This window comes from Rhinopithecus bieti, unplaced genomic scaffold, assembly GCF_001698545.2.
Source record: "Rhinopithecus bieti isolate Rb0 unplaced genomic scaffold, ASM169854v2 scaffold_20150, whole genome shotgun sequence".
NCBI classification, from domain to species: Eukaryota; Metazoa; Chordata; class Mammalia; order Primates; family Cercopithecidae; genus Rhinopithecus; species Rhinopithecus bieti.
Genome location: NW_016810565.1, coordinates 5,246,385 through 5,265,175, shown reverse-complemented (window position 1 = coordinate 5,265,175; position 18,791 = coordinate 5,246,385). Strand labels below are relative to the sequence as shown.

At 39.9% G+C, this 18,791-nt stretch overlaps 1 pseudogene; it reads right to left on the bottom strand.

The window, feature by feature from the left end:
* Positions 1 to 1,143: 1,143 nt before the first annotated feature.
* On the bottom strand, positions 1,144 to 1,838 carry LOC108542289 (40S ribosomal protein S2 pseudogene; annotated as a pseudogene).
* Positions 1,839 to 18,791: the final 16,953 nt, after the last annotated feature.

Below are 18,791 nucleotides of genomic sequence, written 5' to 3'. Positions count from 1 at the left end.
CCCACACCTGGCTGATTTTTGTATTTTAGTAGAGACGGGGTTTCACCATGTTGGCCAGGCTGGTCTCGAACTCCTGATCTTAGGCGATCAACCCGCCTTGGCCTCCCAAAGTGCTGGGATTACAGGCGTGAGCCACCACACCCGACCTCTTTTGGCGTTTACGTGTCAAGAAAATAATTTCCTGTAAAATATTAGAAAGCTTACATGTGTTTTCCCTTTTACATATATGGTTCACCTGGAATTCATTTTTGTGTAACATAATGTGGTTATGTTAAATTTTATTTTTACTTAATACCATTTTTTTTAGCACCATTTATTAAAAAGATAATCTTTTGCCCATAACTCTGTTGTACCACCTTTGTCATCTTCCAGTTTTCCCTTTGGAGTCATTTTCTTTCTGCCCGAAGAATACTCTTTAGTATTCTTCAGTGCAGGTCTGGCAACAAATTCTTAGTGTTTGTCTAAAAACATCATTATTTAATCTTCACTGTTTTCTTTATTTAAGTTTTATTAAGATATAATTCACATGCCTTGAAATTTACCCATTTAAAGCCTATTGTTGGCCGGGCACGGTGGCTCACGCCTGTAATCAATCCCAGCACTTTGGGAGGCCGAGGCGGGTGGATCACGAAGTCAGGAGATCAAGACCATGCTGGCTAACACGGTGAAACCCCCCCTCTACTAAAAATACAAAAAATTAGCTGGGTGTGGTGGCAGGCACCTGTAGTCCCAGCTACTCTGGAGGCTGAGGCAGGAGAATGGCGTGAACCCGGGAGGCAGAGCTGGCCGTGAGCTGAGATCATGCTACTGCACTCCAGCCTGGGTGACAGAGCGAGACTCCGTCTCAATAAATAAATAAATAAATAAATAAATAAATAAAATAAAGCCTATGGTTTAGTGGTTTTTAGAATATTCAGTTATGCAACCATTACCACATCTAATTTTAGAACTTTTTTTCCATTTGTGAAGTGTCTTTTTATTGGTTATAGAACTCTTGGTTTGCCGTTGTTTTCTTTTAGCATTTTAAAAGTTAATTCACTTTATTTTCTTGTATAAAAATCCTTAATTGTATAATAGCCAGAGCTGGAGCCTGGGTTCTGGGTTCTCTGCAGTAGAGACTCTGGTCAGTGAATTCCTAGTTTCCTAATAGGTAGACTTGGTGAATACGGTCTCCTTCCAGAGGTTGGGGGTCAGATAGCTGTGAAGTCTTACAGATGACATTAACAGTGGCCTTGGTGAAGTTGCCCAGGGTGGCAGTGCAGCCTCTGACTGAGGTGTGGCAGTCCTTAATGCCAGCCATCATCGGCAGCTTTTTGGGCACAGAGATCAAGATGAAACCATTGTCTCTGGGTGGAGATGAGGTGTACCAGCACAGAGCTGCAGTGGTCTGTCACCTTGCAAGAAATGCTGTGGGGCTTGCCAGTGTTGTCTCCTGAGATGCCTCTCTGCACGGGGACAGTGGAGAGCTTGGCAAAGATGATGACTCCTTGGATGGTAGTAGCTACCGACTTGGAGCATTTAACACCCATACCAACATGGCAATTTTAGTCCCCAATGGCAACAAGTGCCTTGAACGTGGACCACTGGCCAGTGCAAGTCTGCATTTTTACTGGCATAATCTTAAACTCATCTTTGAGGGATGCCCCCAGGAAAAAGGCAATGATCTCAGCCTCCTTGATGGGCAGGGAGAAGAGATAGAGCTTCAGGGACTTGATCTTCATGTCCTTGACTATGCTGCCCAGTTTGATGATGGGGAGCTACTCCTTGGCCTTGGCCTTGCCACCACCAGCTCCATGGCCGCAGCCTTCACCCTGGATGCCACTGCTGTGGCCTCCCATTTTTGGGGCCTCTAGGCCCTGCCACTGCACTGGTCTCATTTGCCATTTGGTGTTTTCTTGGAGAACTCTTTTAGCATTTTAAAGCTATTTCATTATCTATGACTTAGTTTCTGTTGAGAAGTCACTTGTCAGTCTGTTGTTCCTTTGAAAGTAGTCTTTTTCGCTGGCTGTTTTTAAAGTTCTCTCTGTCTTTGGTTTTCAGCAATTTTCTTTACTGTCCCTAGTATGGATTTCTTTTTATTTATAATTAGAGTTTTTAGGGATTCTTGAATTTGTGGCTTCATGTCTTCCATTGGTTTTGGAAATCATCAGCCGTTAGTACTTCAGTTATTTCTTTTTTTTTTTTTTTTTTTTTTTTTGAGACGGAGTCTCGCTCTGTCGCCCGGCTGGACTGCAGTGGCCGGATCTCAGCTCACTGCAAGCTCTGCCTCCCGGGTTTACGCCATTCTCCTGCCTCAGCCTCCCGAGTAGCTGGGACTACAGGCGCCAGCCACCTTGCCCGGCTAGCTTTTGTATTTTTTAGTAGAGACGGGGTTTCACCGTGTTAGCCAGGATAGTCTCGAACTCCTGACCTCGTGATCCGCCCGTCTCGGCCTCCCAAAGTGCTGGGATTACAGGCTTGAGCCACCGCGCCCGGCCTCAGTTATTTCTTCTGCCACATTTTCTCTTACCTTTCCTTCTAGGGCTACAATGATATATGTGAGACCATCGGTTCCCAACTTTTTTGGCACCAGGGACTGGTTTTATGAAAGAAAATTTTTCCATGGGAGGTTAGGGGGTGGTTTCGGGATAAAACTGTTCCACCTCAGATCATCAGGCGTTAGCTTCTCATAAGGAGTGCACAACCTAGATCCTTGCATGCACGGTTCACAGTAGGGTTCATGCTTCTATGAGAATGTAATGCTGCAGCTCATCTGACAGGAGGCAGATTGCAGGCGGTAATGCTTGCTCATCTGCCACTCACCTCCTGCTGTGCGGCCTGGTTCCTGACAGGCCACGGACTGATACTAGTTTATGGCCAGGGGTTGGGGACCCCCATGTTAGTCCATTTCACTATATCTTCTATGTCTCTTAACTGTTTCTCTGCGTTTTACATGTTTCTCTGTTCTTTATTCTGGTTATCTCCTTCTCACTAACTGTCTCTCTCCATGCCCCCTCCTCTGCTGTATATAATCTGCTATTTAAACCATCCATTGAGTTTTTAATTTCAGGGTTTTAAAATATTGTTTTAAATTTCTTTTTTGTTTTTTATTTTTATTATTTTTCAGAGTCTGAATATTCCTTTGCTCAGGCTAGAGTGCAGTGGCTCAGTCATGACTCTCTACAGCCTTAAACTCCCACCTTTGCCTCCCAAGTAGCAGCTACTACAGGCACACACCCCCATGCCCAGCTTTTATTTATTTATTTATTTAAGTGACAGGGTCTTGCTGTGTTGCCCAGGCTGGTCTCAAACTCTTGGCCTCCAGTGATACTCCTGCCTCAGCCTCCTAAAGTGCTAGGATTACAGGCATGAGCCATTGTGCCCAACTGATTTTTATATTTCTGTTTCTTTCTGTTTTATAGTTCTAAGCTATCTGCCAAAATTATCAATCTTGTCTTTTATCTCTTTTAACATAGTAAGTGTAATTATCTTACAGTCCGTGTTCAATTATGGCAATATCTGTTAGTTGTTTCCGGTGTCTGTTTCTGTTGATTTTCATTCATATTCTCTTGTCTCCTTATGTGCCTAGTGTTTTTTTTAAATGTGTGGTAAACATCATATTGGCAGAATTATTTGTAGGAATAATTTGAGACCTAAGATGATGCTTTTCTTCCAGAGATAATTCACATTTGCTGTTGTCAGGCACATGGGAGCACTTACAAGCTGGGATGTCTTCAGTACAGTTTCAGGAATTGAAATATCTCTAAGCTGAGCTGCAGTTCTTGTGAAGACAAACCTGTTCTGTTCACTTTTCCTAATGTTTTCTTCTTCGCCAGCACCTTTACTCTCCACCCCAACACCAAACTTTTAGCATTCCCTTCAGAATTGATAAACACCCTTCAGGAAAATTAGCCTCAAACACTGAGCTCACCTTCTCAGGCTCTGACTTGCTTTCTTCCCCCATGCCTCCAGGCAGGTATTTCTTACATTTTTCCCAGCTTTTCTAGTTCTTTTTAGGTAGAGGATTGTTCTGATTTCCTTAGTCCACAGTTACTAGCAGTAAAAGTCCCTGATTTTTGCATTTTTAGGAACAGTTTGAGTCAATATTCAATTGTGGAGATTCATGCTACCAGATTATGGAAGCTGTAGAGGACAGTGACACCTGTTTTCTTGTGTTCTGTCCTAATTGTATTAGATTATCTCTGCCAGTTTGTGAAATGCTTTTGGAATCAAGATAACTTTAAGAATAAATCTTTAGCTCCCCTTAGTACATAATTAATTGAAAAAATAGCAGTTTAGCTCAGGTCATTACTATAAAGCAAAATATTTGGGGGGGCAGGTACTTTTATCTCCTTTCCATGGTTCCTTTCTCCTGTCTTGATTTCCTTATTTATTTGATAAAAAATTATGCTTTAACCAGTCCTGAATAGAAATGTATTTTTTATTTTTATTATTATTATTTTTTTAGACTGAGTCTCACTCTGTTGCCTGGGCTGGAGCACAGTGGTGCAATCTCAGCTCACTGCAACCTCCATCTCCTGGGTTCAAGTGATTCTCCTGCCTCAGCCTCCTGAGTAGCTGGGATTACAGGCACCCACCACTACACTCAGCTAATATTTTGTATTTTTAGTAGAGACGGGGTTTCCCTATGTTGACCAGGCTGGTCTCAAACTCCTGACCTCGTGATTCACCCACCTCGGCCTCCCAAAATGCTGGGATTATAGGCGTGAGCCACCGCGCCCAGCCAGAACGTTTAATTTTTGAGTCAACAATAGCATAAGAGCATTCTCAGATCTCATTCTTTGGGATCTGAAAAAGTCCCAAAGACTTTTTGGCCAGGCACGGTAGCTCATGCCTGTAATCCCAGCGCTTTGGGAGGCCGAGGCAGGCAGATCACCTGAGGTCAGGAGTTCAAGACCAGCCTCTCCAACATGGTGAAACCCTCATCTCTACTAAAAATACAATAGTTAGCCAGGCGTGGTAGTGGGCGCCTGTAATCCCAGCTGCTTGGAGGCTGACGCAGCAGAAATCACTTGAACCTGGAAGGCAGAGGTTACAGTAGGCTGAGATCTTGCCATTGCACTCCAGCTTGGGTGATGGCAAGACTCTGTCTCAAAAAAAAAAAGTCGTGGATGTAGAAATAAAAGTTCTTAGTGGTTTTTCCAGAATGAAGAACCATTTTTTCTTTTCTTTTTTTAAAGTCAATCTTTTTTTACACAGATTTTTTAAATTGCTACAGTTTAACATGGTTCTCTATTGCAGACTGCTTATAGTTAAATACCTGTACATGTATATTTACCTGTACCTGAAGTACTTGGCTTTAGTACATGGATTTAAATGATTCCAGGGGGACTGTTCATTACCTTTGTTGTCAATTGATTTGATTTGATTATTTGTAAGCAATTTGTTTTACCTATGATAACACTTTCCTTTTGTTCAGTCCTAGATTTTAAAATCAAAGTAGCATATTATTTCTCTTGATATATACTCTCATGAGAGTATATAGATATGACCTATTGCTAAAAGTCTAAAATGTAACATCCAAACTGTGTTCCTTTTGGAGCATCTCAGGAAGCCGTATGCTGGAGATGCATTCTAACAAGTGAGCTAAACACTCGAGGCACATGTCCACTTATTTTAGTGAAAAAGTACTATTGAATCAACATTCAGATAATGAAGTCTAAGTCTGAATTTTTCTTTATTTTCTAGACGACTGCCTGAATTCTTGTTTCTCTTTTTCTAACAGACTCTATTATGTATTTTCATATTTTCATTGAGAAATCATTTTTTGAAGGCTTACTGTTGTCTGGTACTGGATTAGATGGGGTAAGGAGGTGGAAAGAACTAGACACTCCCATCCCCCACTCTCACCACCCATCCACAAATAATCCCCATACCTAAAAGATTTGCAGAAAATTACTAGGTCTTTCTGCAGTTGAAAACAAACAAATAAAAAAAAACTCCCACATATACACAATATGCAATCTATTTCTACTTATATATTCGAGTCATTTATCGATCAGGAACATTCTCTTCTGTGAACATTTTCCCTATCTGCTTTTTATCTTGTAAAGATTTAGATACAGAAGTTAAAAAAATTTTAGGTCATTAAGTTTTGTTCTTGATGATTTTTCCATATTTCTGACATTTAGGATATTGTTCTTCTAGAATTTTAATTATTAAACTTTTTTTTTTTCAGTTATACATGAAGTTGGCCCTCTATATCTGTCGATTCTGCATCTGTAGGTTGAACCAACCTTGGATGGACATTTTTTTTTAAAAAAAAGGATGGTTGTATCTATACTGAACATGTACTGACATTTTTTCTTATTATCCCCTAAATAATATAGTATAACAACTATTTATATAGCATTTCCATTGTATTAGGTGTTACAAGTAATCTAGAGATGATTTAAGGTATATGAGAAGATATACCTGAGCTATAGGCAAATATGACTCCATTTTACATAAGAGATTTGAGCATCTGCAAACTTTGGTATCTGAGATGGGTCCTGGAACCAGACTCCTGTGGATACTGAGTATGACTGTATAACAGTTTTAAAAATTCATTCTTCAGATGGTCTGAAATATGAGGTAGAGACTGAAATTACATTTTTCTCAAAATTGCTGGTCGGATACTTGATCATATCAGTAGTTTATATGATAGAGATAACAGCAACATTTTCTGGGTTGGACGGCCGTGCAGGCATCTGGATCCCAGCATCCCGAGGCGTGTGGTTGTAGTTGGTAATGCCTGCATGAGTGAGAATCACCTCTAATTCTCAGAAAGCTTACCTGCCTCCCCCAGGGTCAGCATTGTATATGTGAGGCGTGGCCAGTCCAGCCTGTCAGCAGGTCTGGTTATGAGCCAAGAACCGCTTCATCTGGGCCAACGGCACTTGATTGATATTGGAGTTATTGAGATTATTGATATTGATACAGAACGCAGTGTGACTGCAGAATACAGTATAAAATAAACAGGTACAAACACAGTCCTCATTTCTCACCTTTAGCCTGTACTAGCTATCACAGTTGGGTCCACATATATTTCTGAACCCAGTGCTGCAAATTGTGGGTGAGGGCATTTCTTAAGGTGGCTTTTGTAAGGGCTGTAGGGATTCTGTGTGTTATCTTTCCAGGCTCTCTTGTTCTGTCTGCCTGTTTTTAGGCCTGTGCCGTTACCATACTTACCTTGTGGATAGTGATTATAATTTGAGCAGCATCATTGTTTGATGAGTGTTTTGAATTTTGCTGGTTTGGTGATTTTGTTTGTATTTAATTTATACATTTGTTTTTTGCTTATCTAGTTATATAAGCATAAGACATTTAAACTTAGTTTTATAGTTGTGTATATAAGCTGGGTGTGGTGTCACATGCCTGTAATCCCAGCTACTCGGAGGCTGAGCAGGAGGATGGCTTGAGGCCAAAAGTTTGAGACCAGCGGTGTGGGGGGGTGTGGGGAGGTAGGCAACATAGTGAGATCCTATCTCAAAAAAAAAAAAAGTGCAGGCATCTGTTTTTTAGGCTTTTGGCTAGCACTTCTGTTGATTAAGAAAAATAATAGGCCAGGCATGGTGGCTCACACCTGTAATCCCAGCACTTTGGGAGGTCGAGGTGGCGGATGGATCACCTGAGGTCAGGACTTCGAGACCAGCCTGGCCAACATGGTGAAACCCCGTCTCTACTAAAAATACGAACATTAGCCAGGTGTGGTGGTGTGTGCCTGTAATCCCAGCTGCTTGGGAGGCTGAGGCACTAGAATCGCTTGAACCCGGGAGGCGGAGGTTGCAGTGAGCTGAGATCATGTCATTGCACTCCGGCCTGGGCAACAGAGTGAAACTCTGTCTCAAAAATAAAATTAAAAAAAAGAAAATAATAATTATATATATATAAGCCAAATAAATAGAAATTAAGTCATATTGTTTCACATACAGATTTTTCCCCTTTAAAGAGAATATGTGAACTGCCCATGTTTGAGGAGCCTTGCAGTAGACTCACCCTGGAGATACAGTGGGTGCACAATAAAGCCGTAAAACAAATATTGTAAGAAAGCAAGTCATAGGAATTGTTTTGTTTCCAAGTGCATATAAAAGTTATGTTTACACTATACCATAGTCTGTTAGGTGTGCAGTATCACTGTGTCTAGAAAATGTACATACCTTCATTAGAAAACACCTTATTGCTTAAAAATGCTAGCAAAGTGAGCATAGGGTATTGGAAAAAATGATGCCAATAGACTTGCTCAGTGCAGTTGCTACAAACCTTCAATTGGTAAAGCAATACCTGTGAAGCTCAATAAAGTGAAGCCCAATGAAACGAGGTCTGTCTGGATAAGCTTGATGAAGGGACTCTTGAGTTGCCAAATGAATATATCACAAATGCTATAGTAAGAGTGGTGCTAACTCAGGGGAAAGCACTTCCAGCTGATGTCAGAGTGAGGGTGAGAAGAGTGGCCGGTCCCTTCATGAAACAGTTAACTGGAGTTTGAAAATAGAACAGTATAGTATAAAGAAGACAGTACAAATCAGCATACATCTGCTCTTTACAGATAACCACATAGAACAGTATAGTATAAAGAAGACAGTACAAATCAGCATAGATCCTGCTCTTTACAGATAACCACATCAAACTTGTGGTGTAGTTCCTTTATCATTCCCAGGTATAAGTGAAACGTTTTTACAAAATTGAAAGTGTACTGTTTATTTCTATTGGGCATTGTACATTTAATATATGTGCACTCCACCCTTACTAAATATTCTTTGAAAACAGTTAAAATAGCTGAATAATAGTCTATCAGATGGTATGCTATATATTTTAATGGTATTTTGGGGACCAAAGGGTATAAACATTTTAAAGGCTATCAATATGTACTATCAGAATGTTAGTTTTAAAGGAGAGAGAAAGAGATAAAGTTAATTAATAGAAGTTTAATCCTTGAGGTTTAACTTGGAGGTTCTCCCAAAAACAAAGCAAGCACCAAAGGAAGGACTTTGGAAAGGAATCAGAAGAGAAGTAAATGGAGTTAAGAGGGAGAGGGGGGAAAAATTACTTACTTTGAAATGGTGTAGTTCTGCCTACTCACCAGTGGAGGGAGCCCTGTTCCCAGTTCCTCTGTAAGCGATTCATACGAAGATGTATTGTCTTTGTCTCTAGGGCTGTGTGAAAGACATCTACTCTTCAGTTTGCAGTTAATGTAGGTATGTAAAGGGACTTCTTAAAAAGAATTTGAGTTAGATTTAAAATGTTTTAGTTTAATTTAACCCCCGTATACTAAGCAGCCTGGATTTTAGAGTCAGACCTGGATTCTGCCCCAGAGGTACTGCTTATCAGCTAACTGACTTTTAGCAATTTACTTAACCTTTATGAGTCTTCATTTTTCTCAACTATAAATTAGGACGGTTCACTTTCTTCAGAGGGTTTTGTGAGGATCAAATGAGAATACATGAAAAGTTCTTAGCTTATGATATTCAATAAAGGTTAGTTATCTGCCCTACTCCACCCCACCCCAGCCTCACCACTCTGTATTTATTTTCTAGGGTTTATCTTCCATGAGGGTATGGGACAATTCTGGTTTCAAATATTCTGCCCTTTTATCAGATGACTATATAACTTACCTTCATATATGATAAATTTTGGTTTAGAAACTGCAGTTGCTATTGATGCATCAACTTCTAAGAAAGATCCAGGGATATTCTCTGTGAAACATGAAATAGACAAAATAAAGATAAAACAGGAGACATAATATTTGGGGTAGAGGAGATAGTTGTACCAGAAAACTTAGATTAAGAAAACTTCAGTCGAGCACACTTAGCTGTGAAATTCATGGAAGTCATGGCAAAAAGGGAAACATAAGCCACTGTGTGCCTCTCCTTGGGTAATAAAGGAGAGATGTGCCATTTTATAGCTCTAAAGGTGTGTTTTCTATGGATCTTAAAGAGGCAGTGGACCTTACAAGAGCTTGGTGTTGGCAGCCGCTTACACGCTTCTCCAGTCCTTTTCCCATGTGATGTATTTGTCCTGGGCCTCTTCTTTAAAATATTCCAGCACTCTCAGCCATTCTCTGGGTCCTGCCTGCTGCTCTGCTGCTCTGCTGCTTTTGTGGAGCTGTGTTTATTGCACTGATCTTCCTTCTCCCTTCTCTCTCAAAGAATTCTTAAATAAGAAAAGGTCTGATGAACTAAATCATGCAAGTTGATCTCAGTCTAGCGGCTTCCTTTTCCTCTTTACCTTGCTAACTTCTTAGCCTTCAGATCTTAGTTGAAACATCACTTCCTCAGGGAGGCAGCCTTTGACCCTTAGCCTAGCTGAGGGTCCTTTCCTGTTAATTACCTTTGTGATATCCCGTATTTCCTCTTCTGTAACTGTTTATATGTAATTACTTAAAATTTCTCTGATCTACTGAAGGCTTTATAAAGGCAGAGATTATGCTTGTTTTGATCTCTGCTAGAACCCCAGAGCCTAGCACTGGTACTTGGCACTTGGTAGATGTTTAATAAAACATTGACACTGCCACCTATACCTAAGATGGATAGTTGATTGTGGCATTCCTCCCAGTTTGGCATGGATCCTTCTAAGGACAGCATTTCAGGTAGCCTCCCCCAAACAGTAGAAGCTAACATCCAAGCGAAAGCTATTTTATTATGTGCTTAATGACTTAATGCATTACTGGGGTGACAGTGATTTAGTCTATTGTGTCCTTACTGCTGCCATAAGTCATGATTTGTTTGGTGATGTGTGGATGGGTATTTTTTTCTGTGATTTCTTTGTAAGGACATTATCCACTGTAACCCTTAGTATCCCAGATATTTCTCGAACTTGAATATGCATAGGAATCACTTGGGGGCATGTGTACGTATGTATGTGTCTTTCCAAAATGGAGACCCCATCCCCATCCCCAGGGATGAATGAATGCTTTTCTTTCTTTCTTTTTTAAATTAATAGACTTTGTATTTTAGAACAGTTTTAGATTTATAGAAAAATTGAGAAGGTAGTACAGAGAGTTCCTGTACACCTCCTGCACACATGTAGTTTCTCCTGTTATTAACATCTTATATTAGTATGATACATTATTACTGATAAGTTGTTGTTATTATTATTTGAGACGGAGTTTTGCTCTGGTTGCCCAGGCTGGAGTGCAGTGGTGCGATCTTGGCTCACTGCAACCTCCACCTCCCAGTTTAAAGCGATTCTCCTGCCTCAGCCTCCCGAGTAGCTGGGATTACAGGTGTGCGTCACCACACCCAGCTGATTTTTTTTGTATTTTTAGTAGAGACTGAATTTCACCATATTGGCCAGGTTGGTCTCGAACTCCTGACCTCAGGTGATCCACCCGCCTGGGCCTCTGAAAGTGCTGGGATTACAGGCATGAGTCACTGTGCCCAGCTGACATTATTAATTAAAGTCCAGCATTTATTCAAGTTTCCTTTGTTTCTACCCAATATCCCTTTTCTGTTCCAGGATCCCATTCAAGACATTAGTTTGTATATAACAATGTTAAGTTGTTATATCTCTTTATGCTCCTCTTGGTGGTGATGGTTTCTCAGACTTAACTCATTTAATTTTAATCATATTCGCTTACATTTTTGCTTGATAGATACATACATATTGAGTACCTACTACATGCAGGATAGTGGGGCTAGGGATAGAGAGCTATGGAGACCTACATAACCCTCAAGGAGTTTGTAGCCAAGAAGAATAGCATGGGGCATATGAGATGAAAGTGTCAGAAATGAAAAGTTATGTTATGAATGACATAATTTTTATTTATTATTATTATTACATTTGAGATGGGCCTAGGGGAACTGGCAGGATTTTGACTGGGCTTATCTTCTGTTTTGGTTCTTCACCTTTGTACTTCCTTGAACTGGTCTATTCTTTCTTCCAGTTGGCTTTTCAGATGCTTGAAGACAATGGACTTTAGTAAGTCTTGCCTTTTCTTGGTTAAAAGTCCTTGGTCTTGGCCAGGCATGGTGGCTCATGCCTGTAATCCCAGCTACTCGGGAGGCTGAGGCAGGAGAACCGCTTGAACCCAGGAGGTGGAGGTTGCAGTGAGCCAGGATGGCACCATTGCACTCTGGCCTGGGCAACAAGAGTGAAACTCCGTCTCAAAAAAAAAAAAAAATTCCATGTTCTTTTAACCATTTGTTACTAATCAGTGGTCCTTCTGTGGACCTTCCTTTCACTGAGCTCTGGCCTGCTGAAGTCCTTTAGCAATTTAGATCTCTAACTTTGACTTGAATGCAGAAAGTTGTTCAACCTAGCACACAAATGAAACGCTGAATACAAAACAGAAACATACGACACCTTGGAGCCTCTTTGCTGATAGATCAAAATCAAATGTATTGGCTGGGCACGATGGCTTATGCCTGTAATCCCAGCACTTTGGGAGGCCAAGGCGAGTGGATCACCTGAAGTCAGGAGTTCAAGACCAGCCGGACTAACATGTCTAAACCCTGTGCCTGCTAAAAATATAAAAATTAGCTGGACGTAAATAATAATAAAAACAAAAAAAGAAAAAAGAAAAAAAAAGAAAAAAAATAATAATAAAAACAAAAAAAGAAAAAAGAAAAAAAAAATTAGCTGGACGTAATGGCATGCACCTGTAGTCCCAGCTACTTGGGTGGGTGAGGCATGAGAATTGCTTGAACCCAGGAGGTGGAGGTTGTGGTGAGCTGAAATTGCGCCACTGAACTCCAGCTTGGGTGACAGAGTGAGACTCTGCCTCAAAAAAAAAAAAAGAAAAAAAGATCAAATGTGTCCACTGGCACTGTGTCCTTCTACCAGCTGAGATTTCTAAGAGAACAGCTTCAGGGTCCCATTTATGAACATTTTGTTTCCTGGGAAGAAGGAAAATGCTCTCCTCAAGTTGTATCATTAAGCAAAATCGAACTGTAAGCAACAGACTGAATCAGATAGAGTGTCCCAATTAGAGGAGCAGCACTAGGAAGAGAACCAGCTGGTGCCTTCACAAGATCAGAGTGATATACTTCAGAATGTCCAAGGCTATGGGTGATGAGGCAGCATGACCGTGAAGTGCACATATGGTAGTAATTCCACAAATATTTATTGAGTTCATTGTGCTGATTACTGGACTATGAATTGAAGACATGGTTTTCTACACATGTAGCCTAGTTCCAAGGAGATAGAGCATAGGTACGTGCAATTCAGCATGTCTACAACTGGACTTACTAACCCTACATTTATGAGCAATTGTTTTTTGACAAGAGTGTGAGATAATTCAGTGGGGGAAAATAACCTTTTCAACAAATACTGGTACAAAATACCCACATACAAAAGAATGCAATTGGACCCTACCTCACACCGTATACAAAATTCAACTTAAAGTAGATTGTAAACTTAAGTGGAAGAACTAAAACTTTAGAACTCTTATAGGAGAAAATACAAGAGTAAATCTTGTGATCTTATGTTAGACGATGGTTTCTTAGAAATAGCACCAAAAGCACAAATGAACAATAAATAAATAAATTGGATTTCACCAATATTAAAAATGTTTCTGCTGAAAATGGTACTATCAATAAAGTGACAAGACAGTTCTCATAATGGGAGAAAATTTTTGCAAATCATATATCTGATAAGAGATTTATATCTGGAATATATGAAAAACTCTTATATTTTGCTATGGTCTAAAAGTTTGTGTTCTCCCAAAATTTATATGTTGAAATACTACCCCCCCAAGATTATATTATTAAGAGGTGGGACCTTTGGAATATGATTAGGTCATGAGGGTTGAACTCTCATATATGGGCTTAGTGTCTTTATAAAAGAGGTTAGAGGCCGGGTGTGGTGGCTCACGCCTGTAATCCTAGCACTTTGGGAGGCTGAGGCGGGTGAATCAGCTGAGGTCAGGAGTTCGAGACCAGCCTGGCCAACATGGCGAAACCCCGTCTCTACTAAAAATACAAAACTTAACCTGGCACAGTAGCACATTCCTGTAATCCCAGCTACTTGGGAGGCTGAGGAAGGAGAATCACTTGAACCTGGGAGGTGGAGGTTGCAGTGAGCTGAGATTGCACCACTGCCCTCCAGCCTGTGTGACAGGAGCGAGACTCCATCTTAAGTAAACAAACAAATAAAAGGGGTTTGAGGGAGCTTGTTTGCCCCTTTTAGCATGTGAGGATGCAGCAAGAAGGCTCTATGAGGAAAAGGCCTTCATCAGATAGTTAATTTGCTGGTGCCTTTATCTTGGACTTCTCAGCTTCTAGAACTGTGAGAAATAAATGTTGTTGATAAGCCACCCAGTTTCTGGTATTTTTGTTATAGCAGCTTGAATAGTTAAGACATCTCAACAATGGAAAGACAACCCGATTTTTTTTTTTTTTTTTTGAGACGGTGTTTCACTCATGTTGCCCAGGCTGGAGTGCAATGGCGTGATCTTGGCTCACCACTACCTCTGCCCCGGGGCTCAAGCAATTTTCCTGCCTCAGTCTCTCAAGTAGCTGGGATTACAGGCATGCATCACCACGTCTGGCTAATTTTATATTTTTTTTAGTAGAGATGGGGTTTCTCCATGTTGGTCAGGCTAGTCCCAAACTCCCGACCTCAGGTGATCCACCCACCTCGGCCTCCCAAAGTGCTGGGATTACAGGCGTGAGCCACTGCGCCTGACCAAGACAACCTGATTTTAAAATGGGCAAATGATTTGAATAGATACCTTTCTGAAGAAGATACACAGATGGCCAGTAAGCACTTGAAAAGGCGCTTAGCATCATTAGACAAGAGGAAATGCAAACCAAAACCACAATGAGATACCATTTCATACTCACTAGGATGGTTTGAATAAAAAAAATAATAACAAATGTTGGTGAGGATAAGAATAACCCTTACACATTGGAAATGTGGATAAACCTCACGTATTGGAGCCCTCGTACATTGCTGGGGAGTGTAAAATGGTGCGGCTGCTTTGGAAAACAGTTTGTCAGTTTTTCAGAATGTTAGACATAGAGTTACGCTATGACCTATCAGTTGCACTTGTAGGAAGATAGCCAAGAGAAATTAGAGCATATCTCTACACAGAACTTACACACAAATGATCATAGTGTTATTCATGATAGCCTCAAAGTAGAAACAACCCAAATGTTCATGAGTTGATGAATGGATAAACAAAATGTGGTATATGCATACAGTGCAATAAAAAGTAATGAAATACTGATACTGATATAACGTGGATGAACATTGGAAACATTGTGCTCAATGAAAGGTGCAGTCACAAAAGACCACATATTGTATGATTCCATTTACATGAAATGTCCGGAATAGGCAAATCTATAGAGACAGAAAGTAGATTAGTGGTTGCTTGGGTGGCTGGAGGATATGGGACTGAGAGTCAGTTTGAGAATGGGGAGTGACTACTAATGAGCACAAGATTTCTCTTGGAGATAATGCCAGTATTGCAAGATTGGATTATGGTAATGGTTGCACAATTCTGTGAATATCCTAAAAACCATTGTACACTTTAAATGGGTGAATTTTATGAAAAAAAAAAATCTGTTCCTCAGTAAATCCGTTTTAAAACAACTGAACTCACTGTGTTCCTTCCCAGACTTGTCTTTTTTCAGAACCTTTATTCCCAGAGAGACACACTTTGTGATCCAAAATAGAAACCTGGAGGTGTGATGGAGTGTCTCGGTTCCCTCCTGTCACATCCAGGTGTCTTTATCATTGCTTCTTCCTCAATAATCTCTTCTGTTTGTCTCCATCTCCCCAGGGCCATGATACTGATGTAAGTCAGGTCTTCATCATTATTAAAACGCCATAATTACATTCCACTTTTGTTTTCTACATGTTAAAATGTCTCCTCTGTGCTTTGTTGTAGTACTCAAATCTGAGTTAATATTTTCTTACTACATTTCTTGAGGATATTCCCGTATCTTTATAATAAAGTCATAACTCCTAGAGAGTATGCAAAGTCTTGCGTGAGCTGACCTCTTTGAAGACTCTCCGGATGTAATCTCTTCTGTTTTCCGTTATAAGGAACCCACCCTCACATTTTTTTATACATCTTTTACCTTGTATATAATACTCGTCCTGATTGTAGTGCCACATTTCAGGTGATTAGCAGTTACATGGTGGCTGCCATATTGGACAGCACAGATTATTATAGACCATTTTCATTATTGTGGACAGTTCTAATAGACAGTACTGGTCTAATACCTGGCATAGCTTACTGTGGCACTCAGTAAATATCTGGTAAATGAATGAATGTAATCATAGCTATTATCTGTAGCAGGTGTTCACCCAGCTCCTGCTTTTATTTTTTTTTATTTTAATTTTTTTTTTTTGAGACAGTCTCGCTCTGTGGCCCAGGCTGGAGTGCAGTGGTGTGATCTCGGCTCACTGCAAGCTCCGCCTCCCGGGTTTACGCCATTCTCCTGCCTCAGCCTCCCGAGTAGCTGGGACTACAGGCGCCCACCACCTCACCTGGCTAGTTTTTTGTATTTTTTTAGTAGAGACGGGGTTTCACCGTGTTATCCAGGATGGTCTTGATCTCCTGACCTCGTGATCCGCCCGTCTCGGCCTCCAAAGTGCTGGGATTACAGGCTTGAGCCACTGCGCCCGGCCCCCAGCTCCTGCTTTTATACTTATAATAGTAAGTCAGTCCGTGGATTATGAGGCAATTTATTGAATTACTAAACTAGCCCTAGTTATTTTTTCCTTCCCCTTATACTCAGCTAGTATTTGCTCCTCTGAAATTTTTACTGTTGACCAACTTTTGCATAATTCAAAACAGCACCCAAGAATTAAAATATGGCTATCATTTCCCCCAAGTCTTCTCTTCTCTAGGTTAGACGCTTTGTTTACTTAAGCTTTGTATAACATGGTCAGAGTCATCCATGAAGGTTGGAGTCAGCTTTTTCCAAACTCCTGTTAATGTTGGTATTTTGACCTCCTCCCCGAATCACAAATATTCTTAATGACATCTAGAATGGTGAATCTTTTCAGAAGATTTTCAATTTACTTTGCTCAGATTCATCTTCTGGCATATACTAGGATATCAACGAAGTTCAGAAAACTTGCTTAACAATAATTTATTTCCAGTGTTCTCTCTTTTAAATTTTATTGTAAAACATTAAACCCACCGTCTTAACCATTTTTAAGTGTACAGTTCATTAGTGTTAAGTACATGCACATTGTTGTCCAGTAGATCTCTAGAACTTTTTCATCTTGCAAAATTGAAACTGTGAGCCCCGTTAAACACTAATTCCCACTCTCCCTCTCCTGACAACCCTTGGCACCTACCTTTCTTCTTTCTATTTCTATGATTTTGACTACTTTAAATACTTAAACTGAGTGAAATCGTATAGCATTTGTCCCTTTGTGACTGGCTAATTTCACTTAGCATAATATCCTTGAGGTTCATCCATATTGTAGCATATGACCAGATGTCCTTTTTTTAAAGGCTGCTAAATATTATACTCTATATATATATAGAGAGAGAGAGAGACGCCACTTTTAAAAAATTCATTCATTGTCAATGGAATTTGGGTTGCTTCCACTCCTGGCTATTGTGAATAGTTCTGTAGTAAACATGAGTATGCAGATACCTCTTCAAGATCCTACTTTGCATTCTTTGGATACATACCCAGAAATGGTTCTGGATATATATATATGGGGAGTGTGTATGTGTGTGTACCCAATTGTATATATAGCTGTGTGTATGTAGTTGACCCTTGAACAACATGGGTTTGAACTATGCTGGTCTGCTTATATGCAGATTTTTTTCAATAAATATATTGGAAAAACTTTTTGGAGATTTGTGACAATTTGAAGGAAACTTGGAGATGAATTGCCACCCCCTGAGGCAGCAAGATCAACCCCTCCCCTTCCTCCTCCGCAGCCTCTCAACACAAAGACAAGGATGAAGACATTTATGATTATCCATTTCCACTTAGTGAATAGTAAATATATTTTCTCTTATGAGTTTCTTAACATTTTCTTTCTCTAACTTATTTTAGTTTAACCCTTTTCCTGTTTAGAGAAAGTGCAGCTCGCTGCCAAAGCTCATTTAATTTTACGTAAACACACTCTTTGAGGCTGAAGCAAATCTGATTGATTTTCTATGTGAAAATAAAATATAAAAACTGTTCTCGGAGTTATTTCTAAACAAAGTAACATCAGAATCGTCTGAATCATCAGAATCGTCTGTTTTGGAAAAATCAGATTCATCAAATGAATCTTTGACCAACAACTGAGAATGATGTTAACATCACACATAGGAATACGGTGTTTTCTAGGATTTGGCATTTTCAGCGATTGAGAATTACTGTATTTTGTAAATGGAAATAACACTACTAAAAACCCAATGCTATAAATAGAATGATATCTTTTGTTTCCAAAGTTGATATACTAGAGCAATGCGAAAATAATAATAAAAGCAAGATATTTCGTGGCAAAGTTATCTCAGGGTAAAGGCAGCAACCACAGGTGCTGCCAGCAAGTATGCTGGGGTAAAGGGGAAAAGGGTTAAGAATACAGTATGTAATATATACATGTAACTTATAAAAGATGTGTTAATGACTGTTTATGTTATCAGTAAGGCTTCCAGTCAACAGTAGGCTATTAGTAGTTAAGATTTTGGGGAGTCAAAGTTATACATAAATTTTCAGCTGTGTGGTGGGAGGGCAGGAGTTTGCACCCTAACCCCTGCATTGTTTAAGGGTCAACTGTGTGTGTGTGTGTGTGTGTGTGTGTGTGTGTGTGTATGTGTGTCCAGTGATTGCTGGACACGTATGGTGATTTTATTTTATTTTATTTTATTTTATTTTATTTTATTTTATTTTATTTTATTTTTTTTT